The sequence below is a fragment of the Oratosquilla oratoria genome, chromosome 9 (assembly GCF_046742065.1).
Source record: "Oratosquilla oratoria isolate Oo_2021 chromosome 9, ASM4674206v1, whole genome shotgun sequence".
Classification (NCBI taxonomy): Eukaryota; Metazoa; Arthropoda; class Malacostraca; order Stomatopoda; family Squillidae; genus Oratosquilla; species Oratosquilla oratoria.
This window is the reverse complement of record NC_134785.1, coordinates 72,951,656-72,964,155: the sequence shown is the minus strand read 5'-3', so window position 1 is coordinate 72,964,155 and position 12,500 is coordinate 72,951,656. Positions and strand designations below refer to the sequence as shown.

At 41.7% G+C, this 12,500-nt stretch overlaps 2 protein-coding genes across 5 annotated transcripts in view; one reads left to right on the top strand and one right to left on the bottom strand.

The window, feature by feature from the left end:
* Nucleotides 1–12,500, bottom strand: part of LOC143028603 (uncharacterized) — a 210,081-nt gene that overhangs the window by 77,220 nt on the left and 120,361 nt on the right. The window lies entirely within an intron of this gene.
* The window catches only part of LOC143028600 (baculoviral IAP repeat-containing protein 2-like), a 74,176-nt gene continuing 73,087 nt past the window's right edge, over nucleotides 11,412–12,500 (top strand). The window contains exon 1 of the mRNA XM_076190934.1: nucleotides 11,412–12,174. The gene's annotated coding sequence lies outside the window, so the exon portion shown is untranslated. The remainder of the gene's footprint in view (nucleotides 12,175–12,500) is intronic.

Sequence of the window (12,500 nt, the reverse complement as noted above, 5' to 3'; positions counted from 1 at the left end):
AACTAGGCTTGAAAAGTCACTGTCGCACTTGTCATGAGGATGACGGGTTCGAGTCCTGGGCAGTACCACATTTCAATTTCAGCATGCTGGTCTTTGATGGCTTAGAATTAAAATGCATTGTGGTTGTTAAAATGTATCTCTAATCACTGGGACCCATTCAGTGTTGTACATATACATATCCTGTGTGTGTGTGTGTGTGTGTGTGTGTGTGTGTGTGTGTATGTATTAATGTGTATTCTTTTACATGACCTAGGACAATAGGACAATGCCTGGGTCATGTAAACTATGCACAGGTGGAACCATGTGATGTAATCACCCACTTAGATAAGAAGTGAACCCCATCCCCTACACCTCCCCCCCCCCAACCGCCATGAAGGGGGCGAAGGGGCCTTGATGTCCCACTGGCGGGACCGTTCACTGTTCCTGTCACGTTCTGTTACTCCAGTGAACGTAAACACGATCGAGCGTTGCTCGCTCCGGTTTACGTAAAACTAAATAATTGGATGAGGGGCACTTTACGTATGTCGACGTAATTTTGCGTGCATGCGTCACATATCCCTACACGCGTACACATGCACATGGTTACGTATACAGATGCACACACAAACATATTTGTACACGATTCCGTGGCGCAATAGGTAGAGTCCCTGACTGTTACTACGGCGGTCCGGGTTCGAATCCTGCCCAGGGCTGAAGTAATTTCAGTATCGCTGCGCTTCGAGTCCTTACTCCAACTCTCATGGGCGGGGAGTTGGGTGTGTGTGTGTGCGTGTAAGGTCACGGCATTACCCATAGATCGGTCATACGAGCTCTGAGCTCTCTTCCGGGAGGGAAATAGCTGTCGGTCACGAGTCCAACACGTGTTTCAAAGACCAAGGTGAATCACATGCACGTGCCCACGAAAAAAAAAGACACTGGCAAACCATAAGAAAACGAAAAACTGCTTATCATGTACAGAGACAGTACTTCACGAGTATATCACCTTTTCTGTGTATTACAAATAAGTGAATACAAATACAGGCAGAAACACAAACATATACACTCAGGGGTTTGTATTAAATAAAATGGTGCTTTTTGAGATGTGTTAACTACCCAAGTGCAAAATTTCCTGATAGGCAATTTCTATTCACCAAAAACATCTTTCTTAAAATCGGTGTTATATTTTTCGAATACGTATTAGTGAGTATGTAAGGTGCATGTGTGTGTGTGTGTGTGTGTGTGTGTGTGTGTGTGTGTGTGTGTGTGTGTGTGTGTGTGTGTGTGTTTATCTCATAGAGGTTTGGAGTGGCCCAGGGGTCACTTGACCTCACTTGACTCGCGTCGTGAGGGTCAAGGTCTTGCTGTATGATTTTCGTCAGCAAAGAACTAGTTTCTCTTGGCGTATTTTGAGGATTAGTTACAAAGGATTACAAAGGCGGAGCATGCCAACAGGAGACCTTTTGGTCCATAACTAGGTCGGATGCGAAAAAATATATATATAAAATGATATAAAATAGATAAAATGAAATAGAAATATAATAATATAGATGATAATAAATAAAATAAATAATACATAGGTATAGTTAAATAATAAACAAACAGGTAAATAGTAAATAATAATAAACTGGCAGATAAATGATAAATGGAAATCAAGCAAATAATAAATAAACAGACAAGTAATAACAAACAAATAATAAAATAATATAAGATAAATGAAAGTCATTACAGCATCTTGCTTAAATGTTTATCTAAACGAATCTTAAAGCTTCGAACTGAACTACATTGCACTGCCTCAGCAGGAAGTTTTTTTTTCATTTATTAACTACACGGTTGACGAAGTTATTTCTACCCTCTTCCAAATCAAATCTAATTCCTGACAGTTTGAGACCATTATCTCTTGTCGGATTCTCATTCAGTGTAAGAATTTTGCCACTTTTGATGTCAATCCCCTTTAGAATCTTAAATACCTGTATCAAGTCACCTCTGAGTCTACGCTTTTTTAGGGAAAACAGATTCATATGTTTTAGTCGATTTTGTATGATTTATTTTTGATATTTGGAATCATTTTTGTGGCTCTCCTTTGTACTTTTTCCAATCTGTCAATGTCTTTAATGAGATTCGGTGACCATACAGAAACAGCATATTCCAAATGTGGACGAACTAACGATTTTGCCCGTGTTTGATTTCGTAAGGCACTTGGGAAGATACTCTTCTGCGCCACTAGACAGGGAAATCCATGTACAAAAGACAAACTGATAACAAAATGACAGCTGCACCTTTCCCAAGAAAGTGGTGATAGCATGTCGTTGCCGTGAAAGAAAGCCGGTCGAAAAAAAAAATAATAATAATAATGAGGGGGGGGGATGGGAAACGTGGAGGGTAGAAAGAGAATGGGAAGACCGAGAGAGGTTTAGATTTTTATTTACTTTCTATTTATTTATTCATTTCTAATATAAATTTTTTTAATGGTTGCTTACGCCGTCCGGTGGTAATTCGGTCACACACAGGTGATGGTTGGGAAGGATGGCCGGGGATTCGTCAAAGTTAAATTGACCCTTCGCGTTTGGTGGTAAATCGGTTACACCGCCAACTACGGTGAAGAAGAAGAACTCGAAGAAGAAGAAGAAGAAGAAGAAGAAGAAGAAGAAGAAGAAGAAGAAGAAGAAGAGGAAGAACTCGAAGAAGAAGAAGAAGAAGAAGAAGAAGAAGAAGAAGAAGAAGAAGAAGAAGAGGAAGAACTCGAAGAAGAAGAAGAAGAAGAAGAAGAAGAAGAAGAACTCGAAGAACTCGAAGAAGAGGAAGAAGAACTCGAAGAACTCGAAGAAGAAGAAGAAGTAGAACTCGAAGAAGAAATCGAAAAACTCGAAGAAGAAGAACTCGAAGAACTCGAAGAACTCGAAAAAGAAGAACTCGAAGAACTCGAAAAAGAAGAACTCGAAGAACTCGAAAAAGAAGAACTCGAAGAACTCGAAAGAGAAGAACTCGAAAGAGAAGAACTCGAAAGAGAAGAACTCGAAGAAGAACTCGAAGAAGAAGGAGAACTCGAAGAAGAAGAACTCGAAGAAGAACTCGAAGAACTCGAAGAACTCGAAGAACTCGAAGAAGAACTCGAAGAACTCGAAGAACTCGAAGAAGTCGAAAAAGAACTCGAAGAACTCGAAGAAGAACTCGAAGAACTCGAAGAAGAACTCGAAGAACTCGCCCGCGCCTAAGGCGCAGCGCCGCAGGCCAAGGCCCCCGGCGTAGCCGGGCCGGGGCAGCCGGTGGGCTTGTTTACGAAAAAAAAAAAATCCTTTCGAAAGATAACTCCACACCCGAGCCTTCCCCGACCCGACCCGACCCGACCCGACCCCTGACAGCTGCTGGACTCACCCGGATCCCTTTAGCCTCCAGAGAGCCAGCCATCCAGCCAGCGGACGGAAAACAAAACCTTGTAAAGAATATCAGACCCTCTTGTTTGCTTTCTCGGTGTGTGTGTTGGATCTCCCGGCCACCTGAATCCATGGTCGTGGATGGCGGAGGGGTGGGATGGGTGTATCGATTGGATATCATTCGGGAAATCCCACCATTCCCTTCCTCCCTGATTCCCTCCCTCCCTCCCTCAGTTTTTTATTCCCTTTATCCCCTACTCTCACTCACCATACCTCCTACCTTCCCTTCCTCCCGCTAATCATTCATCTCCTACCTTCCCGTTTTTTTTCTTTCCTCCCTTTCCTTCTCTTCGTAGTTACTTTTTTCTTTCCTTCCCCCCTTCCTTCTCGTCCTTTTCTTTCCTCCTGCCTCCCCTTCCTCCCCCCTTTACTTTCCATCTTTCCTTTTCCTTCCTCCCTTCACCTTCTTTTCCTTCCTCTCCTTCCTTTCCTTCTTCTCTTTCCTATACTTCCCGTCTTCCTTCTCCTTCCTTTCCTTCCTCTCTACCAGGCCGGTTGACGCACACTCTGATAGAGAGTTGGTTTTATTTAGCAGTGAATGTTGGGCGCCAATGTTATGATAAGTCTCGCTCTAAGGGCAAGAAAACGGGGAGGAGACGAGACGGGGAGGGAGGTGACGACTGTGAGTTTCAAGTCGTGTCTTAACTTCGTCTGCTTACGGGGGAGGTAGGGGAAGGGTGTGAGATAACAAAGAGCAGCGAGCCAGGCTCATTGTATGATGCTCCGAGGCAATCTGAAGCTTCGGCGTTCGTCCAGCCTTTATATACACGGCCAGGTCATGACCCGTGCACCTACAGAGGGTATGTGTTCCTGAATGAATCCAATATTCATCATCACGTGGTTTATGTTGCTGGTAGAGGTGCAGGTTAGTCATCCCTGGCCGGTGTTGGTACTGCACGTGTGTTTCCTCAAGGATGCTTTGTCCTATCCGTGGGCCTCAAGTAACCTTTGGGTCGAGTCATGCGGCTGGGTGGCGCGAGCATGTGCCATGGGACCAGTTGCGGGTCAGTAAGGTCATGGAACAGCCAGAGAAGAGATGAGGACGGGAGGAGTGAGGACTACTTCCTAACACTTTCCTTCTTTTTCTTTTCTTCCCACCTCCCCTTCCCTCCTTTCCTCGCTATATCGCCAAACTTGTTGCTGATCTTAGGAGATTACGACCGTTGTTCCCATATATACGACTATATTTTTGTGTGCGTGCGTATATATATATATATATATATATATATATATATACATATATATATATATATATATATATATATATATACGTGTGCGCGTGCGTTTGCTCGTGTTTCCTTTTAAAAATGGCTAAACTTCTGCCAGGACTGTTCTCACCCTGCATTCTGTGTGTCTGCCTGAGTCTTTGTTTATAAAAGTGGCTGGGTGTTCTGTCCGTTTTCTTTTTCTTATTTAGTCTTCAAATTTCTTTATTTATTTCTTTATTCGTTTATTAATCTTTGTAGATATTTGTTTATTTTATTTATTCATATGTCTATGGAGGTATCCATTTATATATTCATTCATCTGTCTATTCATTTATTTATTAATTTGCCTCGATAATTTGTACAACTGTTATTCTCTGAAACGCATTTTTGCTATTCTTATTTTCACTGCCCTTACTGTACAGTTTATATGCCTTATTTACAACTTTAAAGTTTATTGATAACAGCAAATTGCACCTTACCAGCAGATTATTATCTTGAAAAATAAACTGATCTTAATTCTAGGGCATTGTTTTATTAACAAATGCCTTGATTAGAATATAATCTATTTTATCCAAAAATATTATCTGTTTTTGGTCTTTTTTCTTTAAGTACTAGACATCTAGAATTATTTGTAATGTGTTTGTTATCACATAACAAAAAAAAAATGATTTTTTTTATCCACAAGGGAAATGACGTCCTGACGTCAACACTGACAAGGGAAAACCTTTAAAACGTCACACAAACCTCCCCTTAGCCTTTCGTGACGCGATGTATGATTTATAACTGAATGCCATCGCTCATCCGCATCGGCAATCAGAACAAGTCTTTCATAGGATTGAATAGAACTCCCGTTTGTTGCACTGGGATGTTTTAGACAACTTTATGGATAGGTAATGGAAATGCATAGTGTAGACCTTATGGTCTTTTGCAGCCTCCCCCATTCTTGTGTGTTTCTTGGGTGAATAAAGTCATTTGACGACAGACAAGTTGGGGCTTAAGGGCATGACTAATGGTTCTCAGGACAGCTGCACTCCATCAGGAGTTTCTGAGCTGCTCATTGGACTGCCAATTTGGTCATCGCCTTGACAGTCTTGTCTTTTGTTCGAGAGGCGTTGCTGTTGCACTGTATCTACCGCCTCCTCCTCCTTCTCCACCGCCTCCTCCTCCTTCTCCTCCTCCTTTTTTCCTCCTCCTCCTTCACCGTCTCTTCTTCTTCCACCGCTTCTTTGTCCTCCTTCTCCACCACTTCCTTGTCTTCCTCTTCTCCTCCTCCTCCTCCTCCTCCACCGCCATCTCCTTCTTCTCCATCGCTTCCTCATCCTCATCCTCCACCGCCTCCTCACCCTCCTTCTCCTCCTCCTCCACCACCGTTTTCTCTTCCTCCTCCTCGTCCTCCTCTTCCTCTTCCTCCACCGCCCCCCTGCTCCACCGCTTCCTCGTCCTCCTCTTCCTTCTCCTCCCTCTCCTCCTCGTCATCCCCCATTTCCTCCTCCTCCTCCTCCTCCTCTTCCTCCTCTTCCTTTCTCTGCTTGTTAATCTTCTATCTACATTTTATCCCGTCTCTCCATTCCTTTCTCTCCTCTTCCTTGTTCTATTCAAACTCATCTTTTTCTTCCTCTTCCTCCGCCATTTTCATTTCAATCCATCCTCCTTTTTAAAATCTACTTAATTTCGTTTTAATTGTCATTACAATTTTGTCTTTATTTATAAGGGTCTCCGCCCCGTATGTAGGCACGATGGTAGGCCAGAGCAAGGTCCATATATGGACTTTGGGCCAGAGCGCGCGTGAGAATGATTATACGATTTAACAAATAAGTAAATATTGATAAATGATAAGTGAATGAATAAAAAGAATGTGAGTGGCCAGTTGTATTTTAACAGATTTACACTCCCATCAGATCGGCCACGGAAACTATATATGTGTGTGTGTGTGTGTATTCACCTTGGTCTTTGGATCACGTGTTAGACTCGTGACCAACAGCTATTTCCCTCCCGGAAGAGAGCTCAGAGTTCGTATGACCGATCTATGGATAATGCTATGACCTTACACGCACACACGCCCCCAACTCCCCGCCCACGAGAATTGGAGTAACGACTCGAAGCGCAGCGATACTGAAATTATTTCAGCCCTGGGCAGGGTTCGAAGTCGGACCGCCATAGGGACAGTCGGGTACTCTACCAACCGCACCACCGAATATGTGTGTGTATTACATCATTGTAATATACACGAAAAGAAGGAAAACCAGAATATTGTCTCTTTTCCCCGATCGTACCTTCCATTCGTCTGACAAAAATCGCTGATCCGTCAGCGAAAGTCAGATGTCGTCAGCCGATGGGCCTCCCAGTCAGTTCAGATGATAAGAAGAGAGACAAGGAAGTGTCGCTAGTTTGATACCCCGATGACGTCATGTCGTTGAAACGTGTTTGACTCAAATGGTGCAATGCAAGAGGGCATTGATAAGGTTAGGGAGAAGGAAGAGGAAGAAGAAGATGTGGAGGGAGGAGGAGGAGGAGGATGCGGGGGTGGAAGGATAAAGGAGGAGGAGGAGGCTGGGGTGGGAGGGTGGAGGAAGACGTGGGGAGAGGATTTTTTTTTTATATATAAAATTGGGAAGACACACCTTGTAGAGAGGAAGTAGGATGGTGTAGCTAGTCAGAGGAGCATGGAGGTGGGGGGGCAGTGGAAAAGAGAGGCTACAGCTGTTAGAGCGGCGGCGGACGCTCTAGTAGCTGACGGAGCTCATAGGGGCCTTGGAAGCGGCAGAGGCGGCTCACAAGACCTTCAGGTGGAGCCGGTGGTCCCTGTCTGAGGAAAGAGGTGGCGGGGCAATCGCCCAGGTAGTGCAGGAGGTCGGAGGGGGGGGGGAGGAAGAGAGCGAGTTGGAGTAGGACATGAGGAGGAGAGCGGGGGGGGGCGAAGAGGAGGAAAAGAAGAAGGACGAGGTGGGGAAGGAGGAGGGCGACAAGGGGAATGAGGCTTTATTGTCCTCTTTTCCCCTTGCCCTTCCCCAACAACCACTTACGTATAGCCACACCCCCTTTCCCCTCTTCTCCCCTTAAGTCGTGTTTCCCAACCATCTTACTTCTCCGGCCTTACCACCCCTTGTAGTTAGGTTTAAGTAGTCCGTCACACTAACATCTAGTGACAAAGCCCATAGGGGAACTAGGAACCTCGATTTTATTCAGTTGGGCGAGGACTCTGGACTCTGAGACTAAATTCGTCTTAATTAACCTCCTTTGCTGAAGGGGGATAGTAACGGTTCGCAGTAGAAGTGGAAGGTTTTCTTGCCCTGAGTGCGGTGCGAACTCAGTTCCCCAGTGTTACACTTTGAGACGCTAATCACTACACCAGCAAATCGTGTATGTGAGTTTGTATGTTTGTGTATTTGGGTGAGGGAGAGGGAGGGAGGTAAGGTAACACAGGCTCATTCTGCAGGATATACCGGGGATAGATGTAACAAGGAAATCCTTCAACCCAGGCGCTCTCTCTCTCTCTCTCTCTCTATCTATCTATCTATCTATCTATCTTTATCTCTCTCTCTCTTTTGAAGTGCTTATATGCGAATCTCTTTCAACGTTTGGTATCCCTCCGTTCTGCTATCCTCCCATATTAGGTATTTCTTTTTCCATTTTTTATGACACCCAATTCCTCGTTGCGATAGCGTCCCCCCTGAATAGAAGCGCTGGTTAATACAAATGAAAGAGTAAATCTGTGTGAAGAGGAAGCTAACGGCTTCATTTCAGAATCGAGGATATGACGGTTGTGCGTTGACGCCATGTTTGTTCAACATAATTGTATTTACGAACGAAATTATGGAAACAAACTGACAACCAAAAGAAAAAGTAGGAAATGGGCTTAAACCATGTGGTGTTGAAGTGAGACGGTTAAGAAATGGTACAGGTATTGGTGAAATGGAAAATGAAATTAGATTTAAATTGCAGTAAGATGTGAAATTAGGATGAAATTGTCACCACGATTCTTGAGTTAAGAGGTAGAAAAGGTGACAGTGGCCTCATACTTAGGAGTGGAGGTAGAGGAGGAAGTTATGTAAAATGTGTTAGGTAATGCTCGTCCACGTATCCACAAGATTGGTATATAATATAAATGCCTTTGCTTGATGTCTTGTGCGCCATGATATATTTAAATTGGATTTGGTCACAATTAAGTTATGTTAAGCTGTATGATGAAATGTAGGACCCTAGAAAAAACTAAGACATAGATTTTCATCTACAGACCTCTCGATAATAAAGAATGACGCGGAGGAGTACAAGAAACTGACGAAACCAGTGGAGGTCAGAAGTCGTGCACATAGCAGTAGTATAGAGAAGTAGTGCCATCATGTATAAGATTCAGATATGTAGCTATTTACAATTTGTAAACCTTCCTCGCACAAAAAAAAAAACTGAAATGAATGTGTGAAGCCAAGGAATATAGACTAGGCCTATAGATGTAGAAAAGGCGTTCTATAACGCGCACGCGCCTTTACATCATTGCGTAAGTAAATTTTAGTATTTTTGCACATCACCTTTTATTTATCCCGGTGAGGGAGAAATTGACCAGTTTAAAAGGATACAACACACTTGGCTGTGACTTGACTGGACTTGTTCAAGTCATGGACAAACTTGGTACATTTAATCAAAAACACGCCAGATGGCAGTGTAGATAAGGATATGTTCGAAAATGTGGATATGCACGGGAATGCCTTTAAGGATGAAAGTGAGGATACTGGAAAAATGGTGGAGAGAGAGAGAGAGGAGGGAGAAGAGAGAAAGAGAACATCCATCTGGAAGGACATTAGAAGCCCTTCCGTTCTAATTAAACCAAAGCCTGGACAGGTGAGGAAATGACGCCAAGTCTCCTAACCTGTCGACATGACGTCACGCTTGGACTAATATTGCGCGACTCGCTCTTGGGAAATGTTCTGTTCCGTTCCAGTTGTTTGTAAATAATTAATCAAAATTTCCAAGGAAGATATGTTGTCGGAAATGTCTTTACAAATAAATCAGGTTAGTAGTTCGGTCGTTCTCCAGTTTCCAGGAACTACATTAATTAATATATATTTTTTTTTTTTTCTTATTTCTTTGTCCTCTTTATTATTGGGATGAGATGGATGTCGAAGATATTAATCTCCCCCATCGTTCATCTTTAGAATCTATTAATAAGAACAAATTATAATAATGATATAGAAAAAAAATAAATAAGAAAACGTAAAATCACGTCCCTTGGCGCATTAATTGATTGAATTTGGGATCTGCCTTCCTGGTTTCCAATTATTGACACAAAATTTAATGCTTGCTCCCTGATGTTTTTTATTTGATATTTTTCATTTCCTTATTTTACTAATTTATTTATATATTCATTTATTTGTTTACTTATTGATTTATTTTTGTACATGGACAATGTATATGTATTTGAGATATATGCTAGCTGAAGGAGGGTCGCCAAGCCATTTGATTGGGTCACCCAAGGATTTGTGGACCTTTTATTTTCCCCAATATCCCTATTCAAAATATTACCAAGGTATTAATCCTGATTGTAGAATTCCTAAGTCATTATTATCAAAGGTTAAGCAAAACATTGATTTTGTCACACGTTTTTGCAACCACAACTACTTTGTGATAGTGATATGGTTTAACGTCACAAACTCCCCCCTATCGGAAGGCTAGGACGGTGCCCCTCACAGAGGACTTTGTAATGTGGAATTTGACGAACCATGCCCTAGGTTTAACTTTGCCTGTGGCAGGATTCGAACCGCCATCCCTACGACCTTCGCCGCAAGTGGCGACGCCCTAACCCGCTCAGCCAGTGTTCTTTAAGGTAATGGTAACCATGATAGATCTGGGGAGGATTTTAGCTCAGGACTGGGGGCATTTCAAGTTTTGTCTATAGTTAGCGCAAGGAGAACTGACCGATAAGGCGGGGCTAGGAGATTTCCCGGTGTTGCCACATGTGGGCATCCATGACGAGAACGTGCATGTGGATGCAATGTTTTCTGAATGCATTGTGAGGGGGGCGGTTCCAGAGATTAGATGTAGCGGCAACGTCGCTCTCTCATGCACATATGCCATATCTAGACTTAAAGAAACTAATCCTTTGTATAGAAAACATTGCTTTGATTTTTAACTCAGTTGGTGGTGTGTGACAAAAAATTATAATATAATAATGTGAGGCAACATTATAAAATTATAAAATAGAATTATAAAATAAGATAAAATTATAGAATAATTATATGTGGCACAACAGGGGAACTCCCAGTGCTCCGCCCTAACGGCCAGATCTCAGTGCAACGGGTATAGTACTAAAAGAGTTAGGAGTCCATGACAGTAAATTTATGTAGACTCCTATATATGTATACGTGTATCGGGGTGGCTAAATAACAAAACAACAAAATGCAATTCTCCTTCACACCAACATATATGTATGTTGTAGAGTTATCTGTGCGCTCACGTAACTTGACGATTCAGAACGTTATTCAGATCCGGTGTGGTTGACTCGGTTGTCAGTTGTTCGTGGTCCTCACGAGTGACCACTCCCTGGCATTTGAATTTCTTGGGGCCAAAACCCGATACGTATTTGGTGGTCTGAATATACTAGAAAACGAAATACACAGAAGATTTGTTACTACCTGCTTGAGGTGTGGCACAGAAGTCTTTAAGAATTTAAGAATACCTTAAGAGTCCACTGTAGTGTTCAAAGTCTTTGTGTTATTAGAAAAAACGTATCATTCTCTGCATCCTGTCCGAGGAGTAACTTGTGGTAACATTGTTGGTAGTATTGTGATGTGAAAAAAAGGAAAAATAAGGTACTTTGTACCAAAGAACACACATATACTCAAGTATATTGCACCAAAGAAATCTCAAGACTGAAATCCCAAAGAATTCTCAAGTGTATTATGTTAAACAACGTACCAAAAAAAAAAAAAAGGATAACAGTTTAACGGATTAAAAAATATCTGTGATAAAGCCAAAAAAAATATTTTTCTATCCTGTGTTCAACAACGAAGATTCAGCAATTATCTTAATCTCAGTCTTGAATCGAAAGTCTGACGAAGAAGGATTGTCCAAGGGGAACAAATAATTCTACTGCGTTCGACATTCAAACAGTTTCCGAAGATTGAAATTTAAACTTTCAACGACAAGCAAAAGATACGTCGATTCAGATAAAAATTGCAAACCCAAGTGGATTTTATTTTTATTTTTGCGGTAGAGGTCCTTGAAGTGCAACTAAGACTAACTTGTATGCTACAAATGAAATCTGCAGAACCAAAGAGAATTCGATACAGAAATAGTCTGCACGACTGAATAAGTTTACCCCCTTCGAATGAGACTGCAGAATTACCCAGTAAAACCTTTTAAAAAATCGTCCGACGTCAGGGAACAAAAACGTTTGTGAACGTGAAAGAAAACTGAAATATTCAATTCTAATAGACAAAAAAAAAAGTAATAACGGTTGAACTACATAAAAGATCCTTTGTGGAAAAAAGAAAAAGGAAAAAACTACATCACAAAATCTTTAAAAAACTGCTCTAGACAACGAAGTACCATCTGACTATAAGGTAAGTGTATATATATGTATATATATAGATTATATATATATATATATATATATATATATATATATATATATATATATATATATATAGTGCAATTGATTTCAACCAGAATTGCCTTAGAGAAAACCTGTGCCCCAGAAATATATATATATATATATATATATATATATGAGAGAGAATGTGGGTGGGGAAGGGCAAACGAAGATGTGTTGGGAATAGAGTTTATTGCCCTAACGTTGCGACCAACTTGGTCTTCTTCAGAGGACTACAGCATTACAGACGGATCACAATTCTTATATTCGTAGTGAGAGGGAACCCGCCAAGGTATG